Genomic DNA, 11,890 nt, shown 5'->3' with positions numbered 1-11,890 from the left:
TGCCGATTTTGCTGTGTATTGATTATTTGCCTGTTTTTCTATAGTCCTCACTTTGGATCTGTACAGTTCAAATTTGCTTCACTTCTTGAAGCCATGGAAAACCCAAGATATGAGTTTGTCTGCAGCACAATAGAGCTGAGAGAAACACATCACACAACAGTCCGTCTCTAAAATGGGGGCCATTATGTGACAGTACAGTGACATCAGTTTTCCTTTGAGCTATTCTGGATGCAGCGTCACACTCATTCATTGATGCAGTCCACTCAGAGAGGACAAATTGTACAGAGGTCGAGGTCGCGCAAACCCTGAAAGGACTAAAGTTGGTCCTCTTTGTTTCAGGTGCATCTAATTACCTTTCGCTTGGTTTGGTGTTGCAAGAGTTTGGTGTCAAAGATATTATTCCTCTTGCTGTATGTGATGAATACAATTGGAGCAGTGAAGTACAGCATTAAGGTTGCGTAGAAGAGAGTGTAGGCCTATGTCCCAGTGGAAAAACTGGAAATAACAATATAGAGATAACTTGAACTTGGAGTCATATTTTTTTAATATCTTTAGCTTTAAAGAAAGTTTTCAGATTAAAAGTATCTATTTAATTCAGTTAAAAGTTAAACTAAAAAACTTTTCAGGAAAAAAATCGTATCATCTTAAATCTTAAAACTGAAATGATGAATTAGTCAATTTGAAGATATCAACTCGTGCTTTGGGAAATAATGAAGATTTTAGCTTTTTGTGACAAAATATAAAACCAATATTCAACCAATCAAGAAAAATTACTAAGTACCATCTAGCTGGGCTGTACTTTGTAGGGCCCAACCGATATGGATTTTATCGGGGCTGATGCCGATACAGATTATATGCAGTAAGAAAATCGGATTACCGCTTAATTGGCCGATTACATTTTTTTAAATCCCATAAATATATTTTGAAAAAAAAAAATGTTTTAACCTATATCTTAGATATATTAATACTTTGTCAAAAATGTGTACAGGAACTTTTTCTTTACTGCTATATGCATTGTCTAAAAAAAAGTGTTGGGTCATTTTTTAACTCAGACATTAAGTATTTTATCTTACTGCAAGTCATTAACAGTCAAGAGATGACCAATGCCTCTGCTATTGGTTGCAGGGGGAACTGTCAATGTAGTAATTAATTCAGTGTATTACAACACACCTGCTGCTGCTGTAAATAGGCTATAGCCTTAATGCTATTCATTAAGGCTACCTCCAGGGCTACAATGCATTTCGCTTAACAGGATTGCACAAAAAAATAAATAAAATGTATCTGCCATTTTTTTTCGGCCTATGCCGATTTTCTGAGAGAGGCTATAATCAGCCGATTAAATCGGTCAGGCCCTAGCACTTTGTGTTTAGTCCTTATCGTCAAATGTTTGCAAGCTAACATTAGAGACAATGATGTAAAAAAGGCCAGATTTTCAGACCTTATGAAACCCAGTGTTTGTTCAGTGATTCACTGAACAAGACAACATCATACTCGGCACACTAACCTTATAAATTAAATAAAAAAAATCTGAGCAGATCAATGGTTTTCAGGGCACAGTAGGAGTGACTGATTCCCTTTTTGTTTGAATAGGGCTTAGTCTACTGCTGCACAAGCGGCTGGATTGTTGCCTTGAACACATCACTTTCTTCAAGATCTGCTGTAGTGTTTTCAGAAATGGCCTTAAACCACTGTGCTGGCAGACTTTCTCTGGGTAAAAATAGCTCATATTTATGCTGGAGCTCCCAGAGCAAAAACACTTGAAGTAGTTTGTTGTTTTCCACCTAGCAGTCTCGTAGGTACTTAAGTGGTCCCAGTGTCCCACACACTCTCTTGTTATAATATGTCCACGGTGTCCACATACTCTCTTGTCTCAAGCACAGCCATTGTTGCGGTTGTCATGATGATACCTGTCGTTATGAGACAGGGTTGTGTTGGTGTCATAGGTGGGTGGATAAAGGAACATGGCTGTGGAGAGGCGGATGGGTGAAGAGCGAGGGGTCGGAGGGACGAGTGCCTCGTCTAACTGACAACAAATGGATTCAAATTAATCCAATTAGTGCTAGGTCTTTGTGCCCGAACCTCCTGTTTGTCTCAATATTCATGTGGATGCTCATTAGGTCTCATAACCTTCTTTACCCTTCACTCAACCAGGCCCATTAAGTCAGGCACTCATTCATTCACTCATTTTCCCACTTACTGTTTAATTTTTTTGCTCATTCACATGGGCATGTCTGTAGTGTATTGAATGGAGGTAATGTAATGTAATTTAATTTAGGTTAAATGTGATTTATTATAAAAGAGATAGACAAAGTATGTAATGCATTAGCCTGGTGGGGTCAGTAACGTTTGAAACTAACGTGTACTAGAGTAGGGTTGCATTTAATAAAATACAACAATTTAATAAAAAGAACAAACATTTAAATATTTGGGGGGAAAATTGCATTTTCTATTGCACTTGGCCTTTCCTCGTGTTGGCTCTGTAAAATATTGCCTTTTGTGACTTCTGGATTTCTGTCTATAATTATTAAAATAGAAAATAAATAAGGTAATTAAGGTGAGAAATTGGGTTAAAAATGTAAAAAGCACAATGCTAACAGCCCCACTCTGAATATGGCAACATGTTCACAGTAAGCATAATGTTCACCATGTTCACTATCTAGTTTAGTGCTTTAGCTTGCTAACTTTAGCTCATTAGCACTAAACACAGTGTAGCTGAGGCTGATGGGAAGAAGATTCAAACTGCTACCTAGGAGGATTATCAGTCTTTCACTCAGATTCCCTTGCTTACTCATTTGTAAACTTTGCCTCACATTTGTTCTTTCACTCACCCGCTGACACCTACACTTGGTCACCCATTCTTCACTCAGAATTTCTCACACAATCACACGTTTTCACCCTTAACCACAAGTTCACTCTGTCACTCACTTGATTTCTCACACAACTGCCCACTTTCTCTGTCACCCATTTACATTTTCTTCTTTACTCACTCACACCTTCACTTGCATAAACACATTATTATGTCTCCGTTAGATACACTCTCACCCATTCATACAGATTACCCATGCTTCCTCTTATCATCCTTTTATTCACAAACACACATTAACTCACTTCATTCATTCACTCATTGAGGGGCTGTCCCTCTCTTGGTCAGTCATTTAATTACTTTACACAATCACCTTTCACTCACTCACTTAATTGCTTGTGGCTCAGTCACTCACTCTATCCTTTTACTCCCATTAACAAACCCAATTCTCTCACCCGGATTCACTCACCCACACATTACCCTGATCAACCTCTCAAATGCACTCATTCAGTCGCTTACTTACTCAGTTATTAACACAATTTGACACATTCCTTCACCAACACTCTCAGTCACTATCCTCCACACACACATACACATGTTTGTACGGCTATACTTGTGAGATCACTCTTTGACATAATGCATTCCCTAGCCCCCTTACCCTTACCCTAACCCTTACACTAATGACTTACCATATCCTCTAAACCTAATTCATACCTAAACCTTAAAACCTAGTCTTAACCCTCAAACAGCCCTTTCAAGGCCTGTTCTCACCCTTTAACCCTTTCATGCATGAATTATGATATCCTTAGTCTGGATTTTTTTCTCAAGTGATTTTATACTTCTTTAGGCATGAGAAGAAAGAATATAACTTAATTTTTTTTAAACACACATTTTTCAGAGAGTTTTACACATGTCCACTCGGGTGGACTCCATGCGTTTTGACTTCTCAACTTTGCACTTATTTATTTAACAAAACAGTGAAAAAAAGTATATATTATCTGAAAACTATAAAATAATATATATGTTCAATGCCTGTTCACATATATAAACATATTCCAATCCCTCAATCTAATGCAAAAGCGTGGAATAATTTTTTCAATCAAACATTTCTATAAAAATAACATAACTTTTTCCTTTGTTTTCCAATTTCTCTTTTTCAGATGTCATTTTGCAGTATAGCCTAATGACTTGTACATCACTTCATCAAAGCTATTTTAATATGAAAATTGGCATCATAGTGACACCAACTGTTTTACACATAATGGAATGGTCTGGAAATGTTTTTCTTTTTTTACACAAATACTTCAAGTTGCATTCTAATAACATAAATCAATTGATTTAAAACCAAAAAGTTACAGCAAAGTAAGCTTTTTCAAGCACAACACATCTGCAGTCATAGTATTTATTGAAGTCTGTGATGCATGATGTCCAATTTAGTGGACATGTGATTAAACATCATTTCCTCCCAATGTAAAATCAATAATTGGAAATTTGAACAACTATATGACTCCTAAGATGTTACTTGATGTTGTCATATTTTTTTTACCTGCCAGAGTCAGTTATTTTTGAAGTATTTACAGGATATTCCTGAGCTACACAACTTTTCTGCTCCCCGGCGGCCATCTTGGTTTTGACTAATTGTGGCTGCTCTTACAATGGTTGGCCACTGGTTGGCAATGCATTGGATGACACACAAGAGTCCACTGTAGTGGCTGATATGCAACTAGGCGATCTACACCCATGCATATTTAAGAAAACAGCATTTGAATAGCTGTCCACTGTAGTGACCACTATGCGTGAAAGGGTTAAGTCTAAAAAGTTTCTCACAAAATTAGATGAACAAATAGCCCTACACACACACACACACACACACACACACACACACACACACACACACACACACACACACACAAAATTAACAGATGTACAAAGCGCATGAGTGTTCTGGCTCTTTTCACACACACTAACACATTTTCAGTAGCAGCCAGGCCAACAAGTGTGACTTTCACAGCTTCTGCAGTTGGCAGACTGAAACTGCGGATGAGGGACAAGCAGCATGTTCCTGTACAACTTAGTCATCACATGACAGGGAATAGAGATCATCGGTCTTTGCCACGGCTCCCATCAGAGTATGAGTTAGTTACGGAGGTTTATCACAGTTAAAATGTCACAACACTCTCAATGATGATCGGAGATAGATGTGTGTTTATCTCAATTGTACATGGGGCTATAAATAAGCAGATTATTTATGGACCACTTCAGGGTGAGGAGTACAGGAGATGGGGGTTGGGGGGGGAACAAAAAGTGTGGCTCTCATGCCAGAGGTGAAAGACACTTGTCCTTTTTCCTCTATGACTTGTCTTTTCCATTTTTTTCTGTTTATTTTTACACCCAGAGTCAAGGTCTGTGCTCTGCTTCTTGAAAGGAAGGAGCTAATCTGTCGCCTAGCAACACCTCCTACTCCTGCATCGAAGCGGGAGCTGAGAGAGAGGATGTTAAGTAAAGAGGAGAGTTGACGAGAAAAAATATCGAAATTTTGAGACAGAGAGGCACAGGGCGTGTGCAAGAGTAAGATGGAGACACTAACAGCTAGCTGAACACGTATACGTCTACTGCTCGACACTGAATAGGCAACATATGATGCTTTACTATACTATACAAACCTCTGCATCTATAGGTGAACGCACACACAGACATACACAACACATACACAAATAAACACATGCATATACACACCCACACAGTCTGCTCTGTTGGTTTTATCCTGAATATCTGTTTCATCTACGAGTTAGTTTCTGCTAGATGTCCGATAAACCATACAATACATCTGTTAATTAGACAACAAACAATGAAGACTTCAATAGACAATTCAAGTATCCATGTATCATCAAAAAATATTGTATTTGTTTTTTTATAATAGTGCGCAGTAGTAGAGAAAAGGATGGGGATGAAATTCAACTAAGACCCAATTGAAGGACATGCTACATATCTCATAACCATATGGGCCCACCTCGATGTCCCAGGCCAGCTTCTCTGTCTTCATCCACAATCGACTGATAGGTACCAAAATTATTCTCCTTTCCCATCAATCATATCTCACAACCCCTACAATGTATCTGGTAAGGATCTAAAACTGTCCTATATGAATCCTACCTCTTACATGAGACACGGTTCATTCCCCTTTCTGACCCAGGAACAGGATAAGTTGTATAGAAAATGTAAGATTCAAAATTTCGGTATCGTGTCTCTTAATATATCCGCAGCACTACAAAAACTAGTAAAAACTGTGAAACAATAAGGCTGTGGATGTAGACAAAATAAATACAATTCACTCAATTTCACATTCAGAGTGGAATAACTGGAGTAAACTTGTGCTCAAAATGCCTAGAATATATTTGTATCGGATATTTCAACACGCATGTTATCGCCTTCTGACTTCATGTCACTGATTTGAAGCCTGTTGCAGATTCGTCGACAGACAAACGCAACCTGCGAATATGAATCCTACAAACACCCACGCAGACAGCTCCACCCACACTCCTGCTCCTCACCTCCCGCCTCTACCCAAACTCCTTCTCTCGCTCTGGCTTTGTGAGCCAGTAGCCTTGTACCTTTTCTCTACGCTTTTCAATATTCAGTTTATTTTTAGCAGCCAGGGCACAGTAAGGGGGGGGGGGGGGCAGAAGTTTTTCACTGGAGCTCTTTAGTTGCATTCAGAGTTCTCTCTGTCTCCCCAAGGTCCCTGGTTTATAGATAGACTCACAGAGAACACGGGGACAATAACTTGGTAAATAGACAAGACTTGTTTTTTTTTAGTGCAGCCACAAGAGGCTATATCACACCATGAGAGTGAACATGTGTCTGGGCTCAAGCTCAAGGATAAGATAAGCATGAGAAAAACACGTGTGTGACCGCAGTTTTTCAAGGTAAAATATGCATCATTCCTACATTGAACACAAGAAAAACATGTTTTATTTTGAAAAGCATGTATTTAACAATTAGTATGTATGATTACATATTGGTAAATAAAATGTTGTACTTATATATGTCTCGCTGTGGACACACGAAGAGACATACCAGCACAGGCAGCCACTCTTTCTACCACCAGTAAGTTGGTGCTGATGCGGGGTTGCCATAGCGACGTGCATTACATCACGAGAGACCTCCTAGCAGCAGATATTTCATTGAGACTCCCTTATCTACCTGTTTTTCTATCCCTGTCTCTCCCCAATAACTCTGGGCTTCATTTTCCGACAAAAAAGTCCAGCTCGGATCAGAAGACAAAAAGCTGTCGACCTGATTGATATATTGGATCCGTTTAACACCTATAGTGTCCGCTTAAGTCTTCATATTAACGTGCATCATCCAGACATATGTTCTGAGCTAAGCAGATTGAGTGAGGTGTTGTGTAACAAAAAGCAGAGTGTGGGTTGATGAAAGTGAGGGAGGAATAGATAGTGCTGAACGGGCTTCATAAAAACCACGCTTGTACATCGCTCTTCTCTAAGACTTGGTGCATTTGTCCTCTGTTCCCTCGTCGGCCTCGCTCCAAATATATCTCTATTAACCCAGACAATTGGCTGCCCATCACATGGCTCCCATCACATAACATGTTTGTCCTTCCCTTAGCAATTCACCGGTTTATTCATTCTGGGCTGATTCATGAATGGCCGGGGTCAAGTACATGTCAGCTGTGGCTCTTTCACTTCTAACTATTGAGGCCTACTTTCTATCTATAGGGCTCCAAAAAAAACACAAACAGGATCTGGATGGTGCATGTCAATAAGCCTGAAAACAGGTAACAGGTTAACAACAAGCCGTTTTTTTTTTACCTGGAAAGGAGATGTTATTATTGGTTTGTTAATAAAACCATAAATTAGAAAAACAGCTTTAATAAGCCTGTTTGGAAAAATGGCAATATTGTAACGCGCTATTAGAGAGATGTGTGGGCATGTATGCAGTGGTGGAAAGTAAGTACTCTAGTACTTTATGTAGTACAATTTTGACATACACTTTATTGCCAAAAGTATTGGGTTACCTGCCTTGACTAGCATATGAACTCAAATGACATCCCATTCTTAATCCATAGGGTTTCATATGACGCCGGTCCACCCTTTGCAGCTATAACAGCTTCAACTCTTCTGGGAAGGCTTTCCACAAGGTTAGGTAGGAGTGTGCTTATGGGAATTTTTGACTGTTCTTCAAGAAGCGCATTTGTGAGGTCAGACACTGATGTTGGACGAAAAGGCCTGGCTCTCAGTCTCCTCTCTAATTCATCCCAAAGGTGTTCTATCGGGTTGAGGTCAGGACTCTCTGCAGGCCAGTCAAGTTCATCCAAACCAAACTCTCTCTCTCATCCATGTCTTTATGGACCTTGCTTTTTGCACTGGTGCATTGTCATGTTGGAACAGGAAGGGGCCATCCCCAAACTGTTCCCACAAAGTTGGGAGCATGGAATTGTCCAAAATCTCTTGGTATCCTGAAGCGCTTTCTACTCAAAAAACGCTTCAGGATACACTAACCCTAACCCTAATCCTTATACTAATCCTAACCCTACATGACAATGCAACGATGCAAAAAGCAAGGTCCAAAAAGACATCGTCACTTGAGTTCATATGCAAGTCAAGGCAGGTGACCCAATACTTTTTGCAATATCATGTCGTCACACTTTCCAGTTCTTGCCATTATATAATGCTCCTCGACATGTCCGAGGAAAGCATTTACTGTTTACACCACTACATTTATCAGACAGCTGTGGTTTCATATTTTTAGGCTTCTGACCTTAAAGAGGACCTATTATACTACTTTTCTGGTCTTAATTTCTTGTTTTACACTGCTATAGAGCAACCTGACACAAATCACATCACAAAAAACTATGTAGATTTTCGGGAAGCTCTTTCTCTTATTTTGGCGATCCAGCACGTCCTGTCAACACTTGAGTGTGTGTGCATCGGCCATCTCCGCTCCCTCCGCCTGTGCTTCGGCAATCTCTGCTCCCCTCCCCCCCCTCCTGCAAACCCCACTCCGTTGTGATTGGTTACCTTCCTTCCGGAACACTTTCAGTGGCGGGAAGCGCGAGCATGGACCTATAAGGGCGCGAGGCAGACGCGAACAGGGAAGTGACAGCATTACCATACATGGAAACATCCGCGTGGTGACTTCACAAAGTTACATGCGACGTCACAAAGTTACAAAGGGTAGACCGCTTTGAACACGTGACTTCTCGACTGGCTAGAATAGTGTTTAGTGCTCTGCACAGACACCCCAGACGGTCAGCAGGGAATACGTCGAAATGCATGTAAGTCATTATTTGATAATTTAGTATGGTTAAGCATGACTATGAATCATCATAACAACGTTTATAGGTCATAAAAGTCAAAAAGCATCATAGGTCCTCTTTAATAAACCAATATGTGGAGAAGTTCCCTTTACCATAAGGAATGACCATAAAGCATTAGCTATAGTTCGTCTGATAGGGATATTGGTTTTCAAAAAATTTCACATCATATTAGTTATATAGGCCTCAACAAACATGGAGAGAGTTATGTTAACCCTCTGAAAGATAACACTTTAATCATTATACAAAAGTGCAAGTCTAATATCTTATTTTTTTAATTTTTTTATTAACCCAAATAATACATAAAAAATTATATAGGCATGAACATTGTTTTTTTCAGTCATAATCTTTCCAAATATTATTGTAATACAGTTATAGGTTGTTTCACCATTTATACACACAGTTATAGGATGCAAGTAACTTTAAAATTTTTCCCATAGCTTGTCTTTAAAGGTCATTTGACTAAATTGAATTTATCGTAAATAAAATTATGAAATGTATTCTTTTAGGATGTATCTTACTTGAGTAAAGGATCTGAGAATGTTACCCTCTCTTCAGACCAACTCTATATGCAGGTCACCAGCCTGTTTAGTTTGCCAACTTAATTCTTTTGATTAAATCCACATCTGTGTAATGTGATTCACAAACTTTCTCTCTGCACCCTGCCGCTCGCTCACATACCTTTAAGTTTTTCATTTCTGATATTTCTGTCAGGGCTGAATGTCTTTTCAGCATAGGTCCCTTTTGCAGCTGTACTCCCACACACCTATAGCAACATGTCGTTGTTTCTTAGTAACAACATTTACGCAATGAGTAAAGAAACTGAAGATAGGGTAGGCATGGTTAAGGTCTGGTTTAGAGCATTGTATAAATCCATCCAAGGCTCTGGAGGAAACCTATATCTTAGCTGAAGTTTGCTTTGTTTGAATGACTTGATGTTGTTCAAGTGCCTCTGTGTTTTTGTTTGGACGTGAATCCCAGTAAAGCAAACAGGCTTATTCCTCATTCATACTCTCAGAAACCTGCACAGTCGTATTTTTTAATTACCAACATCTGACCTAATGGTGGCTGGTACACTGCAATAAATTCCCAGGGTGTTCGTAAACGATATAACATTGACCCGAGGTAATGAACATGCCCAGTAATTGAACCTGTAATTGACCAGCCGCAGACTGATAAGCTAATTATTTTCAGAGCTAACAAGAAATGGCTCATGTTGCCTTTCAGGGGGATTGGGGTGGGGGTAGGGAGGGAGGGAGGGCGATTTTATCAAATAAAAACTCATGTGGAGATAACTGGCAGTGTGACACACGTTGATACATAGATTAGAAGAAGAAACACTGGATTTATTTTTAAATAATAATTGGAAATCCAAAGTCATGATGTTTGGAAATATACTCATCCCATTTAACAGTTAAAGCCTCCTTTGTTACGTTAAAATATGTTTAAAAGAAACTGTGGTTCAGACATTTATGTAGGCCTATATTTGGTGAGTCTCTTACTTTTAATCTACTGCCATCATCAGGTCAAAGTTTATATTTGTCCAATACCTTTGTTTCATCATTTAATACTTTGCCTTCAAAACCTTTGTGGGAGTTTATTGTGCTAATTAGCCACTGTTAACATGCAAACACAGTAAACTATGATGTTGAACACAATTGACATCTCACCTGTGTGGCATCAGTATTTTAGCATTGTCGTTTTTAGCATGCTGTTGGCTGATAGTACAGCCTCACAGAGCTGCTAGCATGATTATGGACTATTCTCTTGGTAAACAGCCCAAGATGCGTTAATAAAATATTAGGTAGCCTATACGGTGGGTTTTTCACACAAGTAATTAAGATCTATAAACTTTTTTATTTTTTAGATTGAACTATCAGTTATATTTAGCATACGTATCATATCATATTTAGAATGACACTCCACCTCGCTCTTTCATTCATAAATATACCTGCATTGTGGTGTAGTGGCTTTTGTAATGCAATAAGAGGAGATCAAAGCGTTGGGAACAGATTGCTCCTCTATTATGGCAGCATGTCTCAAACTGGAAGGACATAACAGGATATATACTGTGTATGTATATGTACAGTTTATAAGTATAAAGTGGAAAGGTGTCTTTTCTGTCCACCATGTTTGTTCCATGGACCATGGTACAGGAGTGGTTGATGCACTCTGCCCCACATGGGCCTTCATTTCTGCACTCTCGGCCCCACGCCATCCCCCCCCCCCCCCCCCCCCCCCACTGCGACCTAGAGGGCACAGCTTGCCCAGTAATGAGATCATAACCTAGCAAAGGTGCCAGTAAAAAAAAAAAAAAAAAAAAAAAAGCCCAGGCACTCCAGCACTCCCCTCTGCCACCCCAAACACTCCTCCCACTCGTCAATGTGGGCTATGCCACTCTCAAACACACTCTCCTATGTAAACACCTACACACAAACGCTGACACACACACAAAAAAGAAGTCTGCAGATACTAGATGCAAACACAGGCCTACAGCAGCACAAATACCCACACTCAGTCTCTCATGTGCTAATACTGTGTCCATGGACCCTTTATGAGACAGTAGGCACCTGGGCCAGGATATAGTATTAAAGCCCCCAACCCACCCTACTCTATCTTTATATACTAGCAGCAGCAAGTCACCCACACTTGATGAAACATAAGATGACATTTGTGTCTCTTTCCGGTTGTCTATAGTTAGTTATGTGCTTACTTTAGTAAAAAAAATAGTTTTTCTTTGTGTTCTTTGT

The 11,890-nt window shown here is 39.4% G+C and overlaps 1 protein-coding gene across 1 annotated transcript in view; it reads right to left on the bottom strand.

The window, feature by feature from the left end:
- The window catches only part of tmem265 (transmembrane protein 265), a gene marked incomplete at its 3' end in the record, with an annotated part of 224,620 nt that overhangs the window by 36,766 nt on the left and 175,964 nt on the right, over positions 1-11,890 (bottom strand). The gene's annotated exons all lie outside the window — the stretch shown is intronic.

Source organism: Ammodytes marinus (genome assembly GCF_949987685.1).
Source record: "Ammodytes marinus genome assembly, chromosome: 10".
Classification (NCBI taxonomy): Eukaryota; Metazoa; Chordata; class Actinopteri; order Uranoscopiformes; family Ammodytidae; genus Ammodytes; species Ammodytes marinus.
The sequence above is the reverse complement of the archived record's forward strand: the minus strand, read 5'-3'. Positions and strand labels throughout refer to the sequence as shown.